The sequence below is a fragment of the Anguilla rostrata genome, chromosome 3 (assembly GCF_018555375.3).
Source record: "Anguilla rostrata isolate EN2019 chromosome 3, ASM1855537v3, whole genome shotgun sequence".
In the NCBI taxonomy this organism is placed as follows: domain Eukaryota; kingdom Metazoa; phylum Chordata; class Actinopteri; order Anguilliformes; family Anguillidae; genus Anguilla; species Anguilla rostrata.
The window spans coordinates 42,528,054-42,539,073 of NC_057935.1; positions in this window are offsets into that span (position 1 = coordinate 42,528,054).

The following is an 11,020-nucleotide window of genomic DNA, read 5'->3' on the forward strand; positions in this document are numbered from 1 at the left end:
CTGAGGGTCTTTCCGCTTCCAGAGCAGCCGGCTTCAATCGCCCGGTAGTTATGAAATGGTTCAGCAATTATGAAGAAATTATTAAGTCCCTGGGCTTAGAAAATGCGCCGGAGCATATTTGGAACTGTGATGAGACGGGCCTGCAGAACCACTTCCTCTCCTCCAGGGTGGTTGCCGAGGTTGGGGGACCATGTTTCGAAGTCACTGCTGGTGAGAAGGGAGAGACCACCTGCCTTGCCAGTTTGAATGCTGCCGGTGGGTATCGTACCACAATAATTATATTCAAGGGCAAACGGCTGAAGGCAGAGTGGCTCCTGGGGTGTCCACCAAACACCATGGTAAAAATGTCTGACAACGGGTGGATAAACAGTCAGTTATTTTTTGAGTGGGGGAGGCAATTTGTGTTGCAAAGTCTGTCAAGAGATGACCCACGTCCACACGTTCTTCTGCTTGATGGACACAGCTCCCACGTTTTTAACGTGGAGTTTTTAAACCTAATGAAGGACAACAATGTCTATGTCTATGTCCTTGGCCTACCAGCACACACCACGCACTACCTGCAGCCAGCAGACAGGGCCCTCTTCAAGAGCCTCAAGTATTACTGGAGGCTGGAGAGTAGGGCCATCACCAGGGAGAGCGGGGGGAAAAGGCTAAACAGAACCTTGTGTTTGCCTGTCTTTTCAAAGGCCTGGAGCAAGGTAGCGACCCCTTTGAATGCCATAGCTGGCTTTCGGGGCAGTGGGATCTACCCGTTGAACCCAGCCCACATCGACGCTGCCCTCTTCGTGCTAAGTGAAACGACGGAGAGAGAGCATCAAGAGAGACCTCCTAGTGCCCCACCAACCCATCACCCACCGCAGCGTCTTCTGCAGGCAGCCGTGTGCCCTCCTCCCCTCCGTCCTGAGGCCCACCCCTTGCAGGGCCCTGTGCAGGCAGCCATGCACCCTCCTCACCTCAGTCCTGAGGCCCACCTTTTGCATGCCCCTCTTCAGCAGCATCATTGTCAGTGCTGACTGGCAGTGCCCCAGGATGCTGTACCACCTCTGGCACATGAGGTTGAGGTGGAGACGGCAGTGGTACAGGTCGTGCAGGAAGCAGCAGTCTCATTTAGGGACTTGGTCCAGGTTCCAGTCCGAGAAAGGCCAACCGCCATCTGGAAGAGATCAAACCCGCCATCCATGAACTTCACAAGCGATGAACATTTTGCCTACGTTCAGGGGAAGGGCAAGGTAAAAGGGCCAAAGCCAAAGCCAAATTCCAAGAAGAAGAAGGAGGAGCCATGCACCATCTGCCACCATGCATATGGGGACAGAGACGATCCCAAAAGCGCAGAAGAGTGGCTGTCCTGTGCGGTCTGCAGCCATTGGTATCACAAAACATGTGCAGAAGATAATGGCGTGATAGGTGATGATGGGTCTCTCACCTGCAAGGACTGTTTGTTCCCTGAGTAGCCTCAATTTTAATAGAATGGAGAATTTAAACAAATAACCAAATGAATTACTTTAATCTAATTGTTGCTTGCTGTTGCTCGAATTTTAGTTGATTTTATAAAATGTTATACAATTTTAATAGAATGTTTTAAATGAATTTAAATGAATTAACACGGTAGAACTGTTAATCCCGTGTAGAGATAGAAAGTATTTTTCCTGATATTTTCTTTATTTAGTTCTTTAGGAAAAAATGTTATGACTTTTTTATATGTTTATGAATTAATGAAATTTCTATGAATAATATACATTTTCATATTCAGCTTCCTGTCCTTGTCATTTTTTTCATAATGCTTTTTAAAAATTGGTGATATTGAGCTTGGCATGCATAAAGTAAAGTGATTTAGGCTTTTTAAAGCCGAATACAAGTGTCCCAGATTACAAAGTGACCTGTCCCAGATGATCAAATTCAGGCAGATTTTTTTTTTTGGCACAAAGAACACTAATAGTTGTGGCATGTCTCCTCTGGGTATGATATCTACATTCTTTCTTCTGGTGTGGTTAGAAAACATCTTAGGGATTTCAGAAAGGTCTAAAGTGTCGATCTAATGTGTTAGATAGATATCGGAATAAGTCGCAGAAGTCAAAATTGCAAAAAATGTCCCAGATTACCCGAATTCACCCTATCTGTCACGAGGCTAGACTAATCAGACTGGTTATCACAGGTATGGAGGACCAAAAAGGGTTGGTTTTTGTGTTAATATAAGAGCAGGTAAAACGGACCGGCCAAATTTTGCCGCGAACACTAAAATAAGGGGGGAGCAACGAACACTGGAGAAAGGTTAAGGTAACGTTAATGCAATATGAATGCAAAAAATAATAATATTGGTAATGTTACACTAATAAACGCCATCAACAATGAAATAGCCAATTCTCATTATTGACTGCTTCTGTAATCCATCTTACTTGAGATACAAAAAAAAAAAAAGTGTATGAAATCTGAACCAGAAGCTTTGTAGAATCAAAATATAATAATAATAAATGCCTGTCCAAATGTGGGTGGGTGTGAGTGGTCTGGTCTCCAGAACTAAACATAAATAAATAATACAAGCAAATAGGCAGAGAGCATTTTCAAAATATGTATTGCACACATTATGGTGACACTCACAAAAGGTAAATAAACAAAAGGTAGGACTATCCCCTCCACCCAGGCATGTGCACAGGTAGACCTCAAGGGGGGCTTGAGCCCCTGCCCTTTTGCCCTCTCGCTCGACGAGTGCCCTTTTGGTCGGTGGTATTTATAATTTGTATTTTATATAAAGTACAGATTATACATACCACCAACCAAAATATAATTATAATATATGATATATTATTGATAATTATATTATATTAATTATATATATGATAATATATGCACGGGTCCGCAGTTTTAGCGTCATGAGTAAATCGTGACCCCTCAGCGCTACTATTTTGTCTTGATCGACACAGTTGCCCACTTGTTATGGATGCACGCTGCTGTACTGACATCCGTAGATAACAGGTAACAATACTGTGAATTTCCTACTGTGTACTATTTTGCAATGTCATAAAACAAAATCACAGTTGAAACAACAACACTTACGATGCTCAAAATAGAATAAACCGGTTTATATTGGATTTGCCAACTTTAGACTAGGTTAAGTTATCCTATAGGCTACTAGTCCAAAATCTAGCTAGTCTAGCTGATGATGATGTGAAACCTAGTGACAGTGTGTCAAATGTTGAAAGCAGAAGGTCTGACACACACAACTCTGCTACAGGAAAAAAAATCCTCCTCTGCACGCATTAAGGCAGAAGCTGATTTGACTGCTCTGATGGCTCGTCAAAAATTACATGCACTGGAAGAGCAAGATGAACATGTTAGGAAAAGAAAAGAGAAGCTGAACTTGGAGGAAGAAATCGCTGCAACAGAACAGGCCAATGGCATGAAGTCCTATTTTGAATAGGCACAAAAGAAAACATAAACACTTAGTGTTTATGCAGATTAATTTGTTCCTCAAACGTCTGTGAAATATAAACAAAACCCACAAGCATGGGACTCTTAATTATCCAATGGTCCTAAATGCTCAAGGGAGCACTTGCTTACAGCCAGGAAGCAGAGATCAAAATCATAGTTTCGACATTATGAAGAAACAAAATGAAATAACAACTTTACTGGTACAACAACAGTGTCTCTCATCTTTGCCTAAAAGAGAGATACAAGTCTTTGATGGTGATCCGTTGCGTTATCATGTGTTCATAAAGGCTTTGAAGAACAGTGTTGAAAGCAAGACCGACAGCTATAGTGACTATCTCTACTTCCTTGATCAGTACACCAGGGGTCCCCCTAGGGAACTCATCAGAAGCTGTCAGCATGGTGACCCTAAGAGAGGATATATCAAGGCTAAAGCTTTATTACAAGAACACATGGAAAAGGCTCTTTCATGGACTCCCATAACATCTGAAGATGTGAAGGCTCTTCAAGATTACAGTCTTTTTCTTTGAGGATGCTGCAACGCCATGGAAGAAGTACAGTACATGTATGAGCTGGATATGCCTGCCAATATGTTGACTGTTGTAAAAAAAGTTGCCCTACAAGCTCAGGGACAGATGGAGAATGGTGGCCTGAGACCTGCAAGAGAATTGCAACCAGAGGGCTACTTTCATTGACATTGTTAATTTCATTGAAAAACAAGTGAAGATTGCAGCAGACCCTGTGTTTGGCAATAGAGGATGGCCCAGCACCGGCAGTAAGCAAAGGTGTGAACAAAATCAAGCCACACCTTCGCTCTAGAGCTAAAGGAAGCAGCTTTGCCACTACTGTGGCCACTGTGGAAAGGAAAACATAACCTGAAACTAAAGGAAGGGAAATGGTCTCAACAGCTAAGAAGGTTTGTCTGTTCTGTGGTGGTGGACACACATTGGATTTGTGCCCTCAACTGGAGAAAGGGGCTCATAGTTATAAGATGAACTTCCTATAGGAGAGTGGTGTTTGTTTCGGCTGTTTGTGTAATGGACACATCAGTAGAGACTGTAGGAATCATCTTTCATGTAAAGTATGCAGTCTTAAGCATCCCAGCGTACTTCATATCCACCCAAGGGAGAAGGGAACAGATTCAAGCTAAGAGAGAATCGGACACAGCATTGGGCCGTGTTCTGGTATCCAGTGGTCTTACCGGGGCTGGCAACCATGATTGTAAACTCCCAATAGTTCCAGTGCAAGTTAAAAGTAAAAAGGGTAACAAGACAGAGGTTACTTAAGCTTTCCTGGATCAAGGGAAGTGGCTGGTTTAGATGATGACAATTACTGTGAACTACCTAACACCTATACACAGGAAAGTATGCCTGTCCACAGAGGGAACATTCCACAACAGAAAGATCTTCAGGGGTGGCCTTACCTGAGACACGTGCATCTGCCTGAGATTGACTCAGATATTGGGTGAAAATGAATGACGTATTACTTTAAGGAATTATGTTTCAGAAGACCCAAAACAGGGCCCATATTATGAACATAGTATGATTATGAATTTGGTGTCATGTGGCAATACCAGGATGAAAATAGTGGGGATGGTGCGTGGGGGGTGGAGGGTGTCCTTTTTTTTCAATTGAGCCCCTGCCCCCCAAAATGCCCTGCCTCCACCGCCTTTCAAGCCACAGTGACACTGGGTTCCTTTTGTCCTTTCGGGTGTATATTGTCAAATCAGAAATATATGAAGAGTGATTAGTGACAGGTAAAAGAAAGATGATAAGTTCATACTGAAATACATGTTCTGCAAGTTCAATTCTATTTATGTATACATTACCACAACTGGCTCGATGCAAATCATCTTTATTGACATCAGTCCCTCAAAACAATTAATGACTCCCAGTATCCCAATGTCCCTATATGTACTGTATACACTATTCATTCATACAAACGGAATTCTTATTGTCAAGACCTTGGATGGCATTCAATTTAATAAGTTCACTTTCAGGGTCCAAAGGGACAAGCTGCTGTCATGTAATGTAAATAAATCACAAACACTGAAATTACGGGTAGCTTAATTACGCATGCGTAATTTTTTGTGAAAAAACAAAATTTCAACAGGCTATCTGGTTAAAGTAATAATCTCTAAGATTTTCTTTAACCCTCTGGGGTAAAATGAGGCACACTGGTGATTGTGCGATGCTCTGACATTTGTGTACATTTCATCAACTTTATATACAGTGATTCCAAAGTGTTTCACATCTTTGTTTTCAGCACAGACTCAGCTACAATAATATAGCAGCAGTAAGTAGGTCATAATCATGTGTGGATTGTAAACTGCTCTAAAAACACACAGACTGTAAACAGTAGTTTTGAACATGCACAGGAATGTTGTAATAAAGCACACTGAACAATTGTGTATAAGACTTTTCGTCACTGAAATGTTCATCAAGGTCTTGGGTATCAAAAGATGACAAAATATTTTAGCAAATCCAATGAGAAATATATAATACATTGCTAAAAGTTAGTGTTGTGACTACTATTTTTCAACATCAGGTGAGAATGGGAGGGCAAATGGCCTTTCTGTAATGAATATGCATTGGGTAGGACGACCTGCCAGCTAAGTAGGCTATTCACACCTGGCCGCATGCCTCCCCACCACTAAGACAAACACTCAGTGAGCCATTTAGAAGACAGAAACAAAGACATCTTTTGATTTTAAGAACATTTATTGAAGTAAACTGCATGGAAGATGAGATGAGACTGGTGTACTCTTGCAACGCTTGCGTGGCCTCTTAGCTAGTGGTGAACTAGGCCGTGTTTCCTGATCAGCATCTCTGTAAATATGATAAAAACAAAACTGTTAGGAAATGTGACATCAAATCAAACTTTATTTATATAGCACATTTCCTTCAACAGGTGAAAATTAAATGTGCTTTACAAAAAAGGGGCACACCACTAACTAATGAAAACAAAACTTAGGAAATGTGACATGGTTACATCATATACAAACAAAGAACCAAACAAACACAACCAGACACAGAGAGGTAGCCTATAATTTTGAGAAGCAATGGTTAGAATCGTTCGTAGTGTGGGAATTTACAAGCGCACATATTAGTGAATATTCCTACAAACACACAGAGAATGTAATACAGCACACGTTTACAAATAATGCAAGCTGTCAATGAAACAACATTAGCTAAACTAAATAAACATTGCTATTCCAGCTCAACTACACGCAACTCATCAATTACAATGCCTCAATCTGAAGTAGGCTAGGTCTGTTTAGCTAAGTGGTTATTATATTGCTATTTCCCGAATTTACTTACAGTATGCTAATATCGATTGTGCGAGGACATCAGTTTTAGAATCTTAGCCACGCCACGGGCTATTTATTACCAATATGATCAAAAAACATACAGTCTACCTGATACTTCTAACACAACTAGACGCAGAGAGCCTAGCCTATAATTTTGAGATGCAATAGTTCGAATCGTTCGTAGTGTGGGAATTTACAAACACGCATATTGCTGGATATTCCTACAAACACACAGATACGTTGCAATGCAGTACACATATTTACCAATATGACCATAAGAAACATACTTACGCATGAAGTTGATCCTCAGCTGGAACAGTTCGCTGTTCGAAATGACACCGCTCTTCATCAGTGTCGGCTTCCGGACGGACCATTTTCCAAAATTAATAGAAATGTTCACCTCAAAAGAAGTGAATTGGGTGACACGTTGACATTCTATCCCGCTTTCGCAGATTTGGCATTTCTCACATGGATCTCGCATCGCCCCTCCTTTAGTCTCGTACTATGGAGAGTAATTATAATGTTGTTAACATGTAAATGCGATTTGGGCGGACTTCCTGCAGAGCGAAATTCACATAGTAATGAGTAAAGTTTAACGAAGCATACATAATCTAATTAATCAAATTTGGAACATTTAATACAATTCAAATTATTTGCCAATGGGCGCATTGTAAAGTTGCGATTCTAAGGTTTCTGTCAATGTTTTTGTTGCGTCTGTATGATAACAGCACGTGAAGTTAATCATCCAAATAGAAACGAAAATAAATGTCATCTTGTCGAGCTCCGCCGGCGGAGCTCTCGACCCCAGAGGGTTAAAATAAATGTCTGTTAAATCACTATCTATCGCTGAATTAGGTAACACAGTGGTGCTTGAGCCTATTATTATATTAATTTATATAATAATAATAATAATAATAATAATGAAAGAACTGGGTGTCTGTGGCGACATTCCCGCGAAAAAAGTCACAAGCGGCGCACAGTTACTGACGCGCTTTCCATCACCCATCAGTGCTTGGTCCGCCAGAGAGGGTAGGCGGAGCTAACGCAACAGGCTCGCTCTTCAACTCACTTGTGTGAGCGGCTTACTGTTTTTCTCCGGTGTCTGTTAGCGTTACAATAACAGAGACAATTATGGAACCCTAAAAAGTTTTTGTGTAACATGAGAGGTTATATTATTTGTTGATGTAGCTTTCGTATTACATTTGATGACAATGTAACGTTACTAAATTACACAGGCTAGCCATTTGCACAGCTAACGCTAGCTACCGGACTGTGTCAAGAAAGGCAACATTAGTTTAGACAACGTTGTGCACAGTAGCCATCTCTCATATCAGGTAACATTGCGTTAGCTAGCTAGCTAATGTAATTAACATAATGTAATGTCAGCTGACAATTAGAAAAAATGCTAACTAACGCTACCGACCGGTACCGACCTCAAACTGTATCTCGAATTCAACGCTACTTTGTTGCAACTTTGCAATGTAGCTAACTAAAGGCCAGTTCTGATCGATGATTGCAGGACGAGCGACTTGCAATCAGACTCTGATTGTAAGTTTTGCATTGCGATTGACAAGGCTTTAGCCACAGAATTAACCAAGACGTATAGATTGTTTAACAAGTTTTTTGCACTTTACTGTGCGATAACTGACATCAGAGGAATAAATGGAACGGTCTTTACACAGAGCATTAACCTCGGAGTAGCTATAGGTGGAGCAGAGCCGAGTCTGATTTCTGTGTAAAGCCAGAGAAAGCTAAATAAAAAAATACGGCAGTATGGATTCATTGTTATTATTTTATTACGCTTCCTTATATGTTCCTTCAGCCTTGATGCCCTTTTGTGATGAAATCTGCTTTGTTTTTGTTTTATTCTTCTCGTTCTGATTGCTAATTTAACACCCAGCTCCGCTTTATTCTCAAACAGTTTAGCTAGCAAAACCAGAAACACCAGGGGTAACATTTTGCAAGGCAGTTGTTATAGCCTATCACACAACAATCATTCACGAGAAAGACAATGTTGATTGTGCACGAGATACATGATTGCCCTAGGACTGCTACAGCATTTTAACCCGGCTCGGCAGTGTAAATACAACGTATGTTAGCCTAATGTTAGACAATGAATGAGTATGTACATAATGTTACTTTTATAACAACCATTTTTTATTCAGTCAATAGTAAGTTTTACAGTTACCGTGGCCAAGGTGCCAAATGACTGATGTCACACAGGCGACACTGTTTGGAAGTTGGGAAGTGAGGTCCAAAAACACACCTGCAATTACCGCTTCTCGCCTTTGGTACCGCCAAAGAGAACGAAACTGAGATCTTCGAGATTGTAACTTTAAATTAAGGATATATCCAGTGAACATATTTTTGGTCTGTTTTGGCTCTGTAATCCAGCACTTTCGATGTGAAATGAAAGCATCATGTCTTTCTCGCAGAGTTCAGGCAGTCCTTGCATGCAAAGGATATGCAACCAAGTATTATGTCATAGCAAAATGATTGTTAGGATTAATACACTTTCCTTTTATGTCACAAGAAATACATTTAATACATTAACTGTAAAGAAGACAAAAAGACATGAAAAGCCAGATTGTGGAAAGGCATCACCTCATACATAATTTGTGATTTTAGGCACAACACTTAAAACAGGGGAACATAGACAGCGTTAACTTCTGTTAGAATTTCTCACTTATGAGATATTTTGCAATAAAACATGCTTTAGAACAATCACTCCATGCACGTCCATGAAAACATGCACGTAAGATAGACTACTTAATGTAACTACATAGATTCTCACTTTAGAATGTATAGCTACAATGTTTTTAATTGACTAAGCTTATTCCTGTCATGTTTTCTAGTCTGAACAGAGACTAGTGTTGTTTTGGTTATCTCATAAATTGACAGATAAAAAAACAACTGAATATGACCAGAATAACATAGGCCTAAGCAGGTTTAAATGTTTTACCATAGCATATGACAGTTTATCTAAATAATTTAGTCATTCCACAATTAAAAATCCACTGCTTTAAATCCAATTGCAGACATTTGTATTTATTTAAGAACCTTGATGAGCCTGGACCCGGATAGCAAGCATACGGCATTGTCGGAACCAGAATTTCATCTTGGTACCAACTTCGACTGGCTCACCGATACATTACATTACAGGCATTTAGCAGACGCTCTTATCCAGAGCGACTTACACAACTTTTTTTTTTTACATCGCATTTTACATTGTATCCATTTATACAGCTGGAAACTAAAGCACTAAACTACTAACGCAATTCCGGTTAAGTACCTTGCTCAAGGGTACAACGGCAGTGTCCTTACCCAGGAATCGAACCTACGACCTTTCAGTTACAAGCCCAGTTCCTTACCCACTGTGCTACACTCTATCATTATACATGATACAATATTAGCAGAAGTTCTGAAACACAGTAGGCCTATATGTAGCCTGTTTTAAATTATGAAAATCAAAGATTGTTTAGCCTCTAAGCAGTCATGTACACAGAAACTAAAATCAGCATACCGGTGCAACTCAGAAATCTCCAGTACACCTGTACATGAATGCCACAGGAGGTGTGTCCAAATTGCCAAATCAAAACAAAAAAATTCTGTACTACTCTCTCAAGCTACCAGTTAGAGGTAAAAATGCACCACCACTTAAAGTGTGTGAAACGCTGACTAATGAACACTCTATTCAACCCATCATAATATGACTAATGAAATTCCTATTAAGACTGTCTCAATACACACACCTGCAAGTCTAACAGGCGTTAATATAACGTGTTCTCATCTCATTCAACAGAAAGCATCAACACAAACCTGGGAAGAGCCTTTTCCGTTTACTTAAAACAAAAGAAATAGAAATCCATTTACCACATTACACCTCTGTCTTGCTCACATTCTCAAAGCTGTTGCACACGCCATTGGGGAAAAATGGAAGACAAGGGCCTAAAAGAGTTTTAAACTTTTGCTTTTGCAAGGCTGTAGAATTCAACCTCATTATGGGAAGCAATAGACATTTTTAATTGAATGTGTGCATTCTTGAGTGCAACACAACACCAAGACAGTCAAAGACAACCTCAGAATCACTGATGGCTTCATTGCAATGTCCGAGAACCACAACCTTGAAGAAGCTGAGGAACTAAGTGATGCAAATTCAGGGGGGAAAGGAAGAAATAGGACATGTCTGCACAATTGTGAACAGATATCCTTTTTCTCACAAATTCATGAAAGTACTGGAGGAGGTCAAGGGAATTCTGGACAAGAGCAAGATCAGACCACACAGGC